Source organism: Gobio gobio (genome assembly GCF_949357685.1).
Source record: "Gobio gobio genome assembly, chromosome: 14".
NCBI lineage: Eukaryota > Metazoa > Chordata > Actinopteri > Cypriniformes > Gobionidae > Gobio > Gobio gobio.
This window is the reverse complement of record NC_137107.1, coordinates 11,194,253-11,213,117: the sequence shown is the minus strand read 5'-3', so window position 1 is coordinate 11,213,117 and position 18,865 is coordinate 11,194,253.

The window sequence follows — 18,865 nt, the reverse complement described above, 5'->3', positions numbered from 1 at the left end:
AGAAACTGATTTTTTAATAACTTCTAAACATTTCAAGACAGACCAGTGAGTTCCAAGGTTGTAAATCGATATGCTTGATGAAGCCATCACATTATTTCAACTTATTTTTTTTAAATAATCATGTTTAACAGCTGAATTTATAGTAATAAACTACATTACCCATGATTCAGTACAAAAATTTCACCAAGCGGAAAGTAGTGATGAGCGAATCACGGCAAAAGTGCTCTGCAGGGAACGCCCACTCCCATGAAGCACTGCAAATGATGCCATCAAGTCGTGCCAACGTTTTTAAGTCGATCATGACATTTGCAATGCTTCATGGGATTGTAGTTCTTTCCCCTCACTAAAACCCTTAAGTATACAACCTTGTACCTTTAGCTTTTTGTCAGATTTTCAAATAGCTTTTTTCTTCAAATAAAAGTTAATGTCTTGATTCAATCCGTAGGTGATTGACTTGGATAAAGGCTTACTGTAACAATGTTCAAGGCTCAGGGAAGAAGGAGGCGGGAACCGGCAAATTATCAATGTAAACTTTATTCCAAAAATAAACAAACAACAAAACAAAAGTAAAGTGGCAGCTCCTCATAGACGCATATATACACCGATCAGGCATAATATTATGTTGGTCCTAATATTGTGTTGGTCCCCCTTTTGCTGCCAAAACAGCCCTGACCCATCGAGGCATGGACTCCACTAGACCCCTGAAGGTGTGCTGTGGTATCTATCACCAAGATGATATCAGCAGATCCTTTAAGTCCTGTACGTTGCGAGGTGGGGCCTCCATGGATTGGACTAGTTTGCTCGATTGGATTGAGATCTGGGGAATTTGGAGGCCAAGTCAACACCTCAAATTCGTTGTCCTCCTCAAACCATTCCTGAACCATATTTGCTTTGTGGCAGGGCGCATTGTCCTGCTGAAAGAGGCCACAGCCACCAGGCAATACTTATTCCATGAAAGGGTGTACATGGTCTGCAACAATGTTAAGGTAGGTGGTACGTGTCAAAGTAACATCCACATGGATGGCAGGAACCAAGATTTCCCAGCAGAACATTGCCTAAATCATCAGCAACTTTATATATATACACTCACCCAAAGGATTATTAGGAACACCTGTTCAATTTCTCATTAATGCAATTATCTAATCAACCAATCACATGGCAGTTGCTTCAATGCATTTAGGGGTGTGGTCCTGGTCAAGACAATCTCCTAAATTCCAAGTGGGATGTCAGAATGGGAAAGAAAGGTGATTTAAGCAATTTTGAGCGTGGCATGGTTGTTGGTGCCAGACGGGCCGGTCTGAGTATTTCACAATCTGCTCAGTTACTGGGATTTTCACACACAACAATTTCTAGGGTTTACAACGAATGGTGTGAAAAGGGAAAAACATCCAGTGTGCGGCAGTCCTGTGGGCGAAAATGCCTTGTTGATGCTAGAGGTCAGAGGAGAATGGGCCGACTGATTCAAGCTGATAGAAGAGCAACTTTGACCGAAATAACCAATCATTAAAACCGAGGTATGCAGCAAAGCATTTGTGAAGCCACAACACGCACAACCTTGAGGCGGATGGGCTACAACAGCAGAAGACCCCACCGGGTACCACTCATCTCCACTACAAATAGGAAAAAGAGGCTACAAAATGCACAAGCTCACCAAAATTGGACAGTTGAAGACTGTAAAAATGTTGCCAGGTCTGATGAGTCTCGATTTCTGTTGAGACATTCAGATGATAGAATTTGGCGTAAACAGAATGAGAACATGGATCCATCATGCCTTGTTACCACTGTGCAGGCTGGTGGTGGTGGTGTAATGGTGTGGGGGATGTTTTCTTGGCACACTTTAGGCCCCTTAGTGCCAATTGGGCATCGTTTAAAGGTCCTGTTCTTCGTGATCCCATTTTTCAAATTTTAGTTAGTGTGTAATGTTGCTGTTAGAGCATATATAATACCTGTAAAATTATAAAGCTCAAAGTTCAATGCCAAGCGAGATATTTTATTTAACAGAAGTTCCCTTTCAAAGCCTACAGCGAACGGCCGGCTGGGACTACATCCCTGTACTTCCTGCTTTAATTACGTCAGTAGAGCAGTTTGTCGACTAACCTCCGCCCACAAGAGTACGCGAAAAAGGGGGCGTGGTCCTGTTGCTCCCGCGTGGATAAGAGGAAGTGTTGCGTTCAGTTGCGTTTGTATAGTTTGTTTGTTGCCATGTCGTCGAGACGCTGTTATTTTCATCCCGGAGTCAAGTCACCTTTGTTTGGCTTTCCCAGGGACGCTGTACTTAGAGATCATTGAGCGCATGCATCCCCGTTATGGTGAGAGGCGTGACCTTTCCGGTAACGTGCGCTCTGCGTGCGCTAAGCTGCTGTCGAATAACAACACGGGAACCGCTGGCACAATCAGAACTCGTTACGTGTTTCTGAAGGAGGGACTTCATAGAATAGGGAAATCTTTCAAGCCGTTTTGAGGACAGTGAAAACAGCAGTATACAGATAAGTAAATTGTGTGAAAAATACTGTTTTTTTACACGCGAAACATGAACACTGCACACTGTTATATTGTTATATTATATTGTGTTATATTGCACACTGTAAACACAATCAAAGCTTCAAAAAAACACGAAAAACGGGACCTTTAAATGCCACGGCCTACCTGAGCATTGTTTCTGGCCATGTCCATCCCTTTATGACCACCATGTACCCATCCTCTGATGGCTACTTCCAGCAGGATAATGCACCATGTCACAAAGCTCAAATCATTTCAAATTGGTTTCTTGGACATGACAATGAGTTCACTGTACTAAAATGGCCCCCACAGTCACCAGATCTCAACCCAATAGAGCATCTTTGGGATGTGGTGAAACGGGAGCTTCGTGCCCTGGATGTGCATCCCACAAATCTCCATCAACTGCAAGATGCTATCCTATCAATATGGGCCAACATTTCTAAAGAATGCTTTCAACACCTTGTTGAATTAATGCCAAGTAGAATTAAGGCAGTTCTGAAGGTGAAAGGGGGTCAAACACAGTATTAGTATGGTGTTCCTAATAATCCTTTAGGTGAGTGTATGTACAAACAGTAACCTTTCATTAATATTGACTGTTAAAGGGGTGATGAATTGAGAAATCAACTTTCCCTTTAGCTTTTAATATATAAAAGGTCATGGTGATATAAGAATATCCTGTCAGTTTCAAAGATGAAAACTTCCTTGTTAGTCAAAGAAAAGCTTTTATTGAAACCAGGCCCAGCAAACACTCGATCTCAGAATGTGCCAGGCTATGACGTGTGAGTGTAGTGTGTGTACAGTTCACGGTTATATTCATCGATCGAGCGGGCCAAGTAACGTTAACCCTTTAAGACCTAAGGGTATTTTTACAATTAATTTTCCGCCTGGTTTTATTTACTAAAAAAGCTTGTAAAACATCAACCCTGTTGTGCACAGACAATTGACACACCTCTTTTTTTTCAAGACAAGTTGCACTGTCAGTATATTTGTGTTGCATTGATGTCACCTGAATGTAAAATAAGTTATGGGACCATAAAAACAAATGAAAACATAAAACGGAAATTGAATCACTCAAATATTTATTGAAAACACACACAAATAAATAAAAGCTAAGCATATTTCCTCTGGAAAACAGTTTGTTCAAGTCTTTGGAGTCCTGGAACTCAGGAATAAACATGATAACTTATACAGAACCAAAACTATTTACATTTTTCCAAAAAAAGTCCAGGCGCTTTTGGCCTCTTTGGATTTTGGATATTTACTGGTGCCAAGCCTCAAAACAGTTCCTATCAGGAACTTCTCCTCAAACTTTCTCCTCAAACTTTTTCCTCAAACTTTCTCCACAAAACTGCAGCGCGTCTCTCTCTCTCTCTCTCTCTCCAACACTAGCCGTGCGTCTCTATCTCTCCACAATAACAGAGCTGTGGTTCATGCGTAATGACGCACACCAACGTGGATGACGGATCAGCCTGTTATTGGTCAAACCCTCATCCAAAATGGCAGCTAGCATCGCACTAGCGGCAAAAATGACGGAAAATTTATAAATTATGGACATCAAGTGGATAAATCTTGGATGTAAGCGTTTTGATTTATTGCTGAACAACTCCAAAAAGATGCACATGTTCCAGGCTGGATAGAAAATCTTCTGTAAAGGCTACAAAGACACCAAAGACACCCCCGTGATGGCTAGCTCGTTAGCTTTCTGCTGGAAAAAACGGTAAGAAAATCGATAAAAGTTTCATGAAATAATATAGATATTTATCGGAGGTGCCGTGTGACGTCGTGGGCGATGCCGTCGGGCTCTGAGGGTTAATAAAAAAATAACATTCCAATCAATCGCGGGTGGATGAGAGATGAGTCATTGTGTTTGTTTGATAAAGACATTTTGCGAGCCCTGGCTGTGGGCTGGGCGATTCATTCCGGTTGCCGTTTGCCACACGCTTTCACTGACAGGGGGAGCAGAAGCTCATTAAATATGCTTATCCAATCCTAGTCGTGGGTGTTTACTTCCAAGTCTTCAGTGCGGCACGCCCATCAAAACCGCGCGTTTTTCAGAGAGCCTCAAAACCAGTGCAAAAAAATAGCCTATTACTTATTCATTATGATGTTTTTGAATGTAAAAACCATGCGAACGCAATAAGTTGACCTCAGACAACAGTATAAAAAAAATTAAAAAGCCAGTTCATGACCCCTTTAAACAAAATATTTTGGGTCTGTTCTAGTACCAGACTCTAGACCAAAGTAATCAACCATGGGTATTGATATGCGCCTTGCACTGAATGCCAATTAAAAAACAAATGATTCATGCCCAAAACATCATATTAGTCTAGGGAAAACCATGTGAAATCTTAAAAGGGTTACAATTGGGGAATCATGCATAGAGCTATGTTGCATTATTGTGTATCATGTAGGAGTATTTATAGATTTAATTAAAACCCTCCAGGCCAGTGTCTCAGTGCAAAAGCTCTTTGTAATTCCAAATGATGTTCCAGTGCTTACTAAGAGTTGGTATGATGGTTATAATTGAAATCAAATATGTTATGTTAGCTGCTTGGAAAATATATTTATTTATTCACTGGTTGTGTTAATAGTGGTTGACATTGATTAGCTAGAGAAATGGAAACTGAGAGAGAAGATGTGAACCCACATGCCTGATGATGCTTTTGTGGACCACATTCAATAAAAGATAATTTAACAAACTGGCGTCTGCACAGGTGAGACTTTATTCAAGATCACTTGCACCTGCACTTCTTGTGTACCACAGGTAACATTAATAAATGGAGATTAATTACATTACAACAATTCATTTCAAGCAGAAAAGGTAGTTACAATACTGTGAACAATATTTATGAGAGAACTATGAGATTTAGCATCATAAACTATAAAGCTATAAAATTGTATTAAATATACATATTTGAAGTGTATCGATAAATATTCAAAAACATACACAAATAGCCTATAAAGGTGGTTAAAGGTATACACTGTCAGTTTTTGGGATTGACATCCGCATTTACTTACAGGTGTGAGCCTCGAAATGTCCCATTCAAACAGCAGCTTACAGTAGCGACTCGAATACTGTCTGTGTGTGCAATGGGAGTCAAGCCCTTATTCTCCTACCAGTCTGACAGTGACCAAAGTAATATAAAAAATACAGACGTCCATAAAACTGAAAAGTCTTATCCCTTCTGACACAACAAGAAAATAATGGATTAACATACAGCTGCTCATCTCGTCATTTGGGTGTCGACTTGGCAGCGGCATTCTTATTACTAGTCTTTCACTTGGCCTCTTCAGAGTTTGCTCTCCACTTCATCAGAGTTACGCCGTTGAATACCCCCAGATCTGGTTCCGGTGAGTGAAGATCTCCATGGGACTATGAATTTGTACTCTGCTGGTTTCTTCTGACTGTTCGAATTATCGTCTTTTGGAATAATGAACGCGACTTCTCTTATGTCTTCTCATCTCTACCGAGTATGGCAATTAGTTTTACATTCTCTGAGCTTATGCGATGGAACAGTTGGTCAGTAACGCTCTTGCCATCAGACATTTATCTACGGTGCACTGACCTACATTTACATTTTACATTTATGCATTTAGCAGATGCTTTTATCCAAAGCGAGTTACAACTGAGGAGTCCATCATGAAGAGGCGAAGAAGCGCAAAAAGTGACTGACATACTAAGTTATGGACATTACTCAGAGAGTCTTTTGAATGTTGTCAGTGATTCTGCCATCCGGATGGAGGTGGGAAGATCGTTCCACCAGCCGAGAATGGTGAATGAAAATGTTCTGGAGAGGGATTTCATGCCTCTCCTACCTGGGGATTCTTCGACGCTCACGATACTTTCACCGTGGTGCTCATTCTATGTGGCTTACACGGTCAACTACGACTGTAATACCGGTCAATATTCCGGTAATATTGTCCAATGAGGGACCATTGCGCCGCCGCCATTCATCTCCGTGCGGGACGAACTTGAATTTAAGTTGCGTTTCCACCACAGGAACTTTCACCAGGAACTAGGAACTTTGGAGTGGTACTCGGTGTGTTCCGACCACAGGGACCAGGGTCTAAATGAAGTTCCAGGTTAAAAAAAAAGTCCCTGCTCATGAGGAAGTACTTTTTCAAAGTTTAGGAACTTTCGGGGGTGGGACTTGGGCGCTGAACATGCTGATTGGATGTGTTCACGGAACATTTTGATTGGCTGGCTCCACACAGCATTCTATTTCACCCACCATTTTTAAAAGTTAACAGTTAAACAGTTAACAGTTAAACCCACGGCAGAAAACAACCTCTCAATCCTTCTGTCTCCGCACTGCAGCGCGCGCGCGCCTCCTGCGCTCTCCGTTGTGCTGTTCTTTGAAACGACAGAGGGCGACTCTGGGTAATTTTTCTATAAACCATCAGGAAACAGCGGCGAGAAGAACATACGCGACAATGTTTACTTCAGTAAACTTGACCAAAACCACACCACGAAAAGCCTTAAACAAGGCTTCAGATGGCACTGATGTCCTGGGAATACAGAGATAATGCCTCACTAGAGTGGCCAGCCTCGGGAAGCGCCGTTCATTTGCTTTCCACCAGTCAGGAGCTTGTACTACTGCTGTATTTTTCTGTTGAAATGGTCCCACACAGTAAGCTTTTCCATTGCTTCATTTTGCGCGATATATCTGGTTTGTGGTTGCACATGTCGATGCGCTCCGTGAGTGAACAAATAACGCTATACAGCATATTTTTCTTAACCATGCATAACTTTTTTTTTTTTAAAGCGTTAAAAAAATTTAAACCGTTTAACTGATAGTATTAATCGGCCAAAGTTCTTACTTTCGGTTAATGGTTAAATGGTCAATAGCATCCCTACACTGCTGTGGACGTTGTTTACTTCATTAATGTGTTTCCTGTGATAATGGACTGAGGATGGGAGTAGGATTCGGTATTCGGTTTCGGATTCAGCCGAATCTTAACCAGTGGATTCGCTATCCGGCCGAACCCCAAAAATCTGGATTCGGTGCATCCCTAATTTTAATACATCTCTGTTGTCCTTCGAACCCTCTTGTAAGAGATGTCATACAACATATAGACTCCTTCATTTTCACACAACATATCTTGGGTCCCAGCTGGGTCACACACTAGATCTTGTTTTATCGTTAGCTATCAGTATCTGTAAGTGATGCTGGTCTGTCTGACCACTGGTTGGTTTGTTTGACACTGTGATTTCCTGTTCTAGCCCTGTAAACCAGCCTTCTACCTACCTTTGCAGTGTTTTTTAAAGGCCGTGTTAGTAATATGCGCCTATAGGTGGGTGGACAATGCTTGTACACTCTGATTATTACACACATAGGTATATTATTTACTATGTAAAAGATTATTATTGTGTACATAAAGATAAAAATGCCTACATGTCATAATGGATAGTCATTGCATCAGAATAACCTATTTGCAGTAATGATGTATGAAATTGGCTACTTACTTAACTAATCGTGGCAATACTTCTTTAAACTGACTCGTCAGATTGAGGGTGTTTATATTCCGCCATGGAAATAGCAAATCCGCCATGGTGCAAGCGCAACTGGCTTTTAAAGGGAATGGGAGATGAGACTCTGATTGGTTTATTGCACATTATGCCCAAAACACACCCATTATTCATTAAGAGACTAGGTACAACCCTTTTGGACCATGCGCCAGGCACGCAGACCGTTTCTCCCGTCGTTAAACTAGCAAAAGTGGATTTGGACATACCCAAAGCGCACCTGCGGCGTGCGCTTCAGACCATGCGCTTAGATCGTTAAAGTAGGGCCCTAAAGCTTTAATGAAAAATTGTAGAAGGGCAGAAAAAAATGGAAGGAGGATAAATTACAAATTTCTTATCAAATTTTTACAGAATAGCTTGTCTAAATTCCATGAAGCCATCTCTTTGGAAAGGGCAAAGTATAACATAATCTCAAAATATTCCCACTGCCCAAAGATTCTGTTTTCTACTTTAAACTCAGTATTAAACCCTTCTAGACCAGGCGATCCAGATCCTAGCCTAGAGTCATGTGAGAAGTTTTGTAACTTCTTTGTTACACAGATTTCTTGTAATTTACCACAGAATTTTCTATATGCAAATATTCCTCTGCATTTTCTTACTTTAATAATATTTGACATTCTTAGCTGTTGGACATTATTTCTAAAATTAAATCAACCACTTGTTCTCGATGTTATTTCAACAAAGTTGCTTAAAGATGTTCTGCCCTCTGTTTCACCCAGTCTACTCTCTATTACCAATGGCTTTACAAACAGGTACTGTCCCATTCTGCCTTAAACATGCTGTGGTCCAGCCTTTACTTAAACAAACAAATCTCAAACCTACTGATTTCAACATCTATAGGCCCATTTCAAAACTGCCATTTTTGCGCAAAGTTCTGGGAAAGTTTGTACTAAACCTGATTTCCCCCTTCCTAATTTCTAATAACATCCTGGATCCTTTTCTGTCTGGCTTTAGAGCCAAACACAGTACTGAGTCTGCTCTTTTAAGGGTGGTAAATTACCTTTTATTGTCTGCAGACTCTGGTAACTGTACTATTTTTCTATTATTGGATTTGAGTTGGATTATTGGATACGGCTGATCATCACATCCTGTTAAAGAGATTAAATCTTGAGGTTGGCATTCGTGATGCTGCATTAGATTGGTTTGCATTATATCTCACAAATAGAAGTTTTTCGGTGGAAATTGGAGAAGTTTCATCAAGCTCAGTTCCCATCACTTGTGGGGTGCCCCTGGGCTCCATTCTGGGTCCAACCTTATTTTCTCCATATTTACTCCTTCTTCGCTTTATTTTTGAGTCTCATAAAGTTTCATACCATATCTATGCCGATGATACCCAGCTTCTATTTCCCTCTATAAATCAGGTACTTATTCAGTGTTCTCTTTGCTGGCTTGTTTAGAGGACAACAAGGATTGGATGGACAACAGTTTCCTTTAACTGAATCAGAAAAATACTGAAGTTATTTTGTTTGGCCCTCCACACCTCTTAAATAATTTAAGTCCTATCCTGGGCCCCCTTCAAGAAAAACAATTATGATGTTCCAAATTTGAGCTTGATATCTCAAAAAATATCAAGGCAAACAGGTCCTAGGGGACGAGTCAGACATAGAGCAGTTCAAAAACCCCTTATGATGACAAAAAAAAGGAGGACCGTGACGTCGCCCGGTACGGCGCAGCCGGGGCCCCACCCTGGAGCCAGGCCTGGGGCTGGGGCTCGTATGCGAGCGCCTGGTGGCCGGGCCTTCCCCCACGGGGTCCGGCCGGGCTCAGCCCGAAGGAGCGACGTGGGGACACCTTCCTGTGGGCCCACCACTCACAGGAGGGACCGTAAGGGGCCGGTGCGGAGAAGATCGGGCGGCAGTCGAAGGCAGGAGCCTAGACAACCCGATCCCTGGACACGGAAACTGGCTCTTGGGACATGGAATGTCACCTCACTGGCGGGGAAGGAGCCTGAGATTGTGCGTGAGGTTGAGAGGTTCCGACTATCACCTCTACGCACGGCTTGGGCTCTGGAACCACACTCCTCGAGAGAGGATGGACTCTTCACCACTCTGGAGTTGCCCATGGTGAGAGGCGGCGGGCTGGTGTAGGTTTGCTTATAGCCCCCCAGCTCTACCCCCATGTGTTGGAGTTTACCCCGGTGAACGAAAGGGTCGTTTCCCTGCGGCTTCGGCTCAGGGATAGGTCTCTCACTGTTGTTTGTGCCTACGGGCCGAACGGCAGTGCAGAGTACCCGGCCTTTTTGGTGTCCCTGGGAGGGGTGCTGGAAAGTGCTCCGACTGGGGACTCCGTCGTTCTACTGGGGGACTTCAACGCCCACGTGGGCAATGACAGTGACACCTGGAGGGACGTGATTGGGAGGAACGGCCCCCCTGATCTGAACCCGAGTGGTGTTCAGTTATTGGACTTCTGTGCTAGTCACGGTTTGTCCATGACGAACACCATGTTCAGGCACAAGAGTGTCCATCAGTGCACATGGCACCAGGACACTCTAGGTCGTAGGTCAATGATCGACTTTGTGGTCGTTTCATCTGACCTGCGGCCGTATGTCTTGGACACTCGGGTGAAGAGAGGGGCGGAGCTGTCAACTGATCACCACCTGGTGGTGAGTTGGATCCGATGGCGGGGGAGGAAGCTGGACAGACCCAAGCGTACTGTAAGGGTCTGCTGGGAACGTTTGGCCGAGCCCCCTGTCAGAGAGATCTTCAACTCCCACCTCCGGCAGAACTTCGACCGGATCCCGAGGGAGGCTGGAGATATTGAGTCCGAATGGACCATGTTCTCCACCTCCATTGTCAAAGCGGCCGCTCGGAGCTGTGGCCGTAAGGTCTCCGGTGCATGTCGAGGCGGCAATCCCCGAACCCGGTGGTGGACACCGGAAGTAAGGGATGCCGTCAAGCTGAAGAAGGAGTCCTATCGGGCCTGGTTGGCTTGTGGGACTCCTGAGGCAGCTGACATGTACCGGCAGGCTAAGCGGACTGCAGCCCGGGTGGTTGTGGAGGCAAAAACTCGGGCCTGGGAGGAGTTCGGTGAGGCCATGGAAAAGGACTATCGGCTGGCCTCGAAGAGATTCTGGCAAACCGTCCGGCGCCTCAGGAGGGGGAAGCAGTGCCCTACCAACGCTGTTTACAGTGGCGATGGGCAGCTGTTGACCTCAACTGGGGATATCGTCGGACGGTGGAAGGAATACTTTGAGGATCTCCTCAATCCCGCCATCACGCCTTCCATTGAGGAAGCAGAGGCTGGGGGCTCAGAGGAGGACTCGTCCATCACCCGGGCTGAAGTCACCGAGGTGGTCAAGAAACTCCTCGGTGGCAAGGCACCGGGGGTGGATGAGATCCGCCCTGAGTACCTCAAGTCTCTGGATGTTGTGGGGCTGTCTTGGCTGACACGCCTCTGCAGCATCGCGTGGCGGTCGCGGACAGTGCCTCTGGGATGGCAGACCGGGGTGGTGGTCCCTCTTTTTAAGAAGGGGGACCGGAGGGTGTGTTCCAACTACAGGGGGATCACACTTCTCAGCCTCCCCGGGAAAGTCTATGCCAGGGTACTGGAGAGGAGAATACGGCCGATAGTAGAACCTCGGATTCAGGAGGAACAGTCTGGTTTTCGTCCGGGCCGTGGTACACTGGACCAGCTCTATACCCTCTACAGGGTGCTGGAGGGTTCATGGGAGTTTGCCCAACCAGTCCACATGTGTTTTGTGGATTTGGAGAAGGCATTCGACTGTGTCCCTCGCGGCATCCTGTGGAGGGTGCTCGGGGAGAATGGGGTCCGGGGTCCTTTGCTAAGGGCTGTCCGGTCCCTGTACGACCAAAGCAGGAGTTTGGTCCGCATTGCCGGCAGTAAGTCAGACTTGTTCCCGGTGCATGTTGGACTCCGGCAGGGCTGCCCTTTGTCGCCGGTTCTGTTCATAATTTTTATGGACAGAATTTCTAGGCGCAGCCAGGGGCCGGAGGGTGTCAGGTTTGGGGACCACGCGGTTTCGTCTCTGCTCTTTGCGGATGACGTTGTCGTGTTGGCCCCTTCTAACCAGGACCTTCAGCATGCACTGGGACGATTTGCAGCCGAGTGTGAAGCGGCTGGGATGAGGATCAGCACCTCCAAATCCGAGGCCATGGTCCTCAGTCGGAAAAGGGTGGTTTGCCCTCTTCAGGTTGGTGGAGAATTCCTGCCTCAAGTGGAGGAGTTCAAGTATCTAGGGGTCTTGTTCACGAGTGAGGGGAGGATGGAACGGGAGATTGACAAACGGATCGGTGCAGCTTCTGCAGTAATGCGGTCGATGTACCGGTCTGTTGTGGTGAAGAAAGAGCTAAGCCGTAAGGCGAAGCTCTCGATTTACCGGTCAATCTACGTTCCTACTCTCACCTATGGTCATGAGCTTTGGGTCATGACCGAAAGGACAAGATCCCGGATACAGGCGGCCGAAATGAGTTTTCTCCGCAGGGTGGCTGGGCGCTCCCTTAGAGATAGGGTGAGGAGCTCAGTCACTCGGGAGGAACTCGGAGTAGAGCCGCTGCTCCTCCACATCGAGAGGGGTCAGCTGAGGTGGCTCGGGCATCTGTTCCGGATGCCTCCTGAGCGCCTTCCCGGGAAGGTGTTTCGGGCATGTCCAACCGGGAGGAGGCCCCGGGGAAGACCTAGGACACGCTGGAGGGACTATGTCTTCCGGCTGGCCTGGGAACGCCTCTGTGTCCCCCCGGAAGAGCTGGAGGAAGTGTCTAGGGAGAGGGAAGTCTGGGCATCTCTGCTTAGACTGCTGCCCCCGCGACCCGGCCCTGGATAAAGCGGAAGAAGATGGATGGATGGATGGATCTCAAAAAATAAGCTTTCAGTAAGATTTTGGTTGGGCGCAGTACCAAATGTTTCCACAACATCTCCCAGTCATTTCCAATGCGCTCATTTTTGACTGCGAGGAGTACAAGTGTGACTATTTTTTTCAGGACCATTTAACCTTTTTGAATCATGTACATGATTTTTTGGTGTTCACATAGCAAGTGCCCAAACCTTTACCAAGTTTTGTACCATTCTGATGAAGTAAAAAAAAAAGACAGATAAGCACCAGAGGGTTAAAATTCTTATAATTCCATGCATTTTTCTAAACCAGGCTGGAACACTGTAACGCTCTTTACGCTGGAATTAATCAGTCCTCACTCTCACGGTACAGAATGCCGCTGCTCGTTTTTTGACAGGGACAAAAAAGAGGGAGCATATTACGCCTGTGTTAGCATCACTTCATTGGTTACCCGTTCAATTCAGAGTTTATTTTAAGGTTATTTTAAGGTTTTAGTATTTGTATTCATGGTCTTGCCTCCTACTTATATTTATTCTTCATTCATATTCCGAGAGAATGCTAAGCTGTTATTGACTGTTCCAAAATCTCGACTAAAATCCAAAGGTGACAGGGCTTTCTCAGTTCTTGGTCCAAAGCTATGGAACTCCTTACCTTTACCTACATTTAAATAATTTCTTAAAACATTTTTTTAGGCTTATGCTTAACTCGATAACACCTTTCGTTTCAGTCATGTTTTTATTTGTTTGGTGATGTTTTGTATTAATCCTTTTATTTTCTGATCTGCTTTCCTTTTTGATCTATACTATTAGTATTTAAAATCTTTTTTGTCTCTATAATGCTTTTATTGTAGGATATCTTATGTATCTTTGGTCAGCACTTATGTTGTTTTTAAGGTGCTATATAAATTAACTTGACCTCAACCTCGAGCCGTGAGTTCATTTGTCAAATCTTCATTAACCGACAGCAGCTTCAATGTAAACATGAGCTAGACCAGCGGTCAGGAACTATGGATCGCGAACCACACCTTTGACATCAGAAAAAAAAGAGAAGTGTAAAAGAACGTTCATTTTGATGCGACTTGTTTAAACGGCTAATTTGCTAATTTATGTAGAGACTTCAGAAGGATACCAGCATCAGTAACAACTGGATGGTTTATTTTTAATGGCGTTATGGATTGTGTCAGAGGATTATACACCATATTGCCAAAAGTTTTTACATGAAAATGAACTTTAATGACATCCCATTCTTAGTCCATAGGGTTTAATATGGAGTTGGCCCACCAGCTATAACAGCTTCAACTCTTCTGAGAAGGCTTTCCACAAGGTTTAGGAGTGTGTTTATGGGATTTTTTTCCATTCTTCTAGAAGCACATTTGTGAGGTCAGGCACTGATGTTGGACAAGAAGGCCTGGCTCACAGTCTCTGCTCTAATTCATCCCAAAGGTGTTCTATAGGGGTTGAGGTGCAGGCCAGTCAAGTTCCTCCACACCAAACTCACTCATCCATGTCTTTATGGACCTTTGTGCACTGGTGCGCAGACATGCTGGAACAGGAAGGGGCCATACCCAAACTGTTCCCACAAAGTTGAGAGCATGAAATTGTCCAAAATGTCTTGGTATGTTGAAGCATTAATAGTTCCTTTCACTGGAACTAAGGGGCCAAGCCCAACCCCTGAAAAACAACCCCACACCATAATCCCCCCCTCCACCAAACTTTACACTTGGCACAATGCAGTCAGGCAAGTACCGTTCTCCTGGCAACTGCCAAACCCAGACTCGTCCATTGGATTGTCAGACACAGATGCGTGATTGGTCACTCCAGAGAACACATGTCCACTGCTCTAGAGTCCAGTGGCGGCGTGCTTTATCCCACTGCATCCCACACTTTGCATTGCACTGGGTGATGTAAGGCTTTGATGCAGCTGCTCGTCCATGGAAACCCATGAAACTCTATACACACTGTTCTTAGCTAATCTGAAGGCTACACGAAGTTTGGAGGTCTGTAGCTATTGACTCTGCAGAAAATTGCAGACTTCTTCACACTGTGCACTAGGGATGCGCGGGTCAGCTTTTTTTCCGTCCCGCTTTTATGAAATTATTTGGCCCGCCCCAGCCCGCACCGCATTACTATATCTATTTTTACAACCCGCCCCACCCGCAACCATTAAATAGACATACTAAGCATTGTAATGTAAATGAAAACAGCCTTTATTTCAGCCTGAAAGTGCTTGGAAACATCGCCCTGTAAACTGGCAACTACATGCGATTATTATGAATATGAACCATAAATCAGGTCATATTAATAACAAGATAATGATAAACATTTTCAACATTTCAGTTTCAACAAAGCAGCGTTTGAAGGCTATTCATCTAATAGGCTAAACAATTTTTTATTTCAGATTTGTATTGGCAGTTTACAGCCTACACTACATAACCACTGAATTTTGTTTTATTTAACACACGGAAATGTTCATCTAGTGTTTTTACGTTCGCTGTGCAAAAAAAAAAGGCATCCACTGGATGGGATCCACTGGCATACTGGGGTTTAATCTATTTCGGCTAGACTCCAGCACCTGGTTCTCCCACACCTCTATGGAGACAGATTAGTCTCATTAATAATTCACGCAAAAAACAAGATGCACACATGTGTAGCCATTTTCACATGCATAAAACCAAATTCACGTGCGCAAATTAAAATTATACATTCATAAAATACATTTCACACTGCACATAGCCTACCTCTGCTTGTGGTCGAAAGGAAGCTGATGACGTAACACCAGGTGGGCCCGCCCCCACGCGATAATGATTGGCCGATTGATAAGCTTAAATCTGATTGGCTAAAGCGTTCGACTGATCCGGGTGGGAGGAGAGTGCTGCCAGGAAAGTCTCAAAAACACACACGCACAAATCCAAAGCAATTCACACGTGAATGACGATTTGCACATTCACATTACAGGATGAACGTGTACATTTTAAACATTCAGAAGTTTTTGTTCACAGTTGTAAATCTACGAATTGTGTTTTGCATTTGTGAAATGTATTTTATGAATGTATAATTTTAATTTGCGCACGTGAATTTGGTTTTATGCATGTGAAATTGGCTACACATGTGTGCATCTTGTTTTTTGCGTGAATTATAATGAGACTAATCTGTCTCCATACACCTCGTCTTCCATCTTCACTTTTATCTCTCTGTTTTTGTTGTCGTGGCTGGCGGCGGGAGCTTGAGGCCAAAGGTTTGGGGACATCACGCACGTTACGTTGCTATGGCCTTCGTATTGTAACCTTATCAAAGAACCTAATAAAAGATGAAAATAGATATTCCCAAATATCTTTTACCCGCGGGGTCCGCGGGTTATGAGATGACCTGCGCATCACAACTGTGCACCTCAGCATGCGCTGACCCCGCTCTGTGATTTTACGTGACCTACCACTAAGTGGAATTGCTGAATTGCTGTTGTTCCCAATTGCTTCCACTTTGTTATAATACCACTAACAGTTGAGCGTAGAATATTTAGTACTGAGGAAATTTGATGAATGGGCTTATTGTGGCAAACTATCACGGTATCACACTTGAGTTCACTGAACTCCTGAGAGCGACCCATTCTTTCACAAATGTTTGTAGAAGCGTCTGCATGCCTACACTGTAAAAAAAAAAAAAAAAGTTGAGAAAACTTAAAAGTTTAAGGCAACCAGCTGCAGAACATTTTTGAGTTTTCTCAACTTAGGGCAAATGAGTTGTACAAACTTTTTGTATAGTTGAATAAACTTTAAAAGCTGAATTTGTCATACAAAACACAAGTTGGATTTTTTACAGTGTAGGTGCTTGATTTATACACCTGTGACCATGGAAGTGATTGGAACACCTGAATTCAATAATTTGGAGGAGTGTCCCAATACTTTTGGCAATATAAATCTGGAAGACTAATTCACTTGTTACCTCAATTTTCCTATGGGGTTTTTCCATTTATTGATAAAATAAAGCCTGTGGTAAACATAACTTGACGATACTTTGACGTTTTGTTCTACAGCGTAAACCCATTCAGAAAATTTAATTTTGAAGCAGTTATGTTTATTTTTGGAAACATATGTTTCTAATAAGTAACTAGATAAGACAGTTTGGGGTGAGAGTGTTTCTGTTTACATTTTGACAAAAGGCAAAGCATTGTTAAGTTATGTTTAATATATGTTTAAATATATATATTTTTTCAGTTTACAGAAGCACATATAATCACTTACCAACCTTAGACCCTGTGGTAGGTCTACAGAATGGATCACTGGAATACTGGGCATAGTTTGAAATTGGAAAAATATTGCCTCTTCTCATGAATCTTGATTTCTGCTGTAAAATACAGATGGCAAGGTCAGAATTGGGTGTACACAGCCAAAATCCATGGATCCATTCTCCCTTCTGTCAACAGCACAGGCTGGTACTGGTGGTGTAATGGTGTGGAGAATGTTTTCTTGGCACACATGTTAGCCCTCTTAATACCATTCAAGCATCATTTGAATGCTGTGCACCATGTGCATCCCTTTATGGCCACATTTATCCCATTCTCAAATGGATACTTGCAACAGGATCCAGTCACATTATGTACCAACAAGACACATCATCTCAAGCTGTTTCCATGAATAATTTCGGTTACAATGAAATTGCAATATTACATTAGGGCTTTTCGCATTAAACGTACATTCTTGGAGAATGTAATGTAAATGTACATTCAAAAACCGATTACATGTTTAATAACCCGACAATGTGTGCGGTTATGTAAATGCGTTAGACTGTTAACCTTTATTGGCGTACCTTTAAGGTCATAAATGGCTTAAGAATAAAATATCCATTATTATCCAATTATATCCAAATATATTATACCCCAGTTTTGGCTGACATGTAAACACTTTAAAAGGTGAAGTAGATTTTTTTAATGTTAAAATACATTCTCCTAAATCAGTTTATTGTTCATTGACTACTATTAGTATGCCATGGGTTTTTCTCCCCCAAAAGTGTAAACATTGAGCCCCTCAGGCACCATCAAAACATTGAAAGCAGTCCGCTCAGATCTGTCAGTCTCATTCCAGCTCAACCTATAGCGGGAGTTTGGGGCATGTAGCAGACTGAGCCAGAGGGCGTTTAGCTGCCATGGAACCATGACTGATGTGTTACATGGGAAAAGCTCAAATTCGCTGTATTTAGACATTCAAAGATTAAACAGGTCATGAACACATCAAAGCAAACACGGCATTCCGATGCAGTGTGCTGCAATTGACGCTTAGTGTTGCAGAAACTACATACTTCATCTTTACAGCCCTGATATACTTCGAAGGAAATTGAAGTACGAACTGGTGTGACATCATTTTGAAGAAAATGAGGCCAAAACAAAGTTAGTCGCCATTTGTCCATAGCGATTACGTAATAGGTAGGTGTGCTCTAGGTCAGTGGTACCCAACCTTTTTTCTAAGAGACCCCTATTTTAACATTCAAAATCGAACTGAGGTCAGATACGAGTAAAAACATGAGCACACTGGAGAGCTGTATGTTCGCTAATAGTATCCCGCTCAGGTAAGAGAAGAACGAGTATGTATGTATGTATGTATGTATGTATGTATGTATGTATGTATGCATGTATGGATGTATGTATGGATGCATGTGTGTATCCATGTATGGTTGTATTTATGCATGTATGTATGTATGTATGCATGTATGGATGTATGTATGGATGCATGTGTTTATCCATGTATGGTTGTATTTATGCATGTATGGATGGATGGATATATAATACTTTTTCTTATTAGAGAGGACCAGGGCTTAAAAACGGAAAAAAATATAAATCGGTTCACTCCGAGCAGAATCGATATTATAGCGTTTTCGTTTTTGCGTTCCTCAATAAACATTACTGTGCCGAAAACGGTTTGATTTGAAAAAATACCGGTTAATAACGTTATTTTAATTTAGCCTATACTTTAAACAAATATGTATAAATAGACTTATTTTCACTCAATAATAGGCCTAATATAACGCATGGTAATTAAACTTGAATATTTATTTCATAAC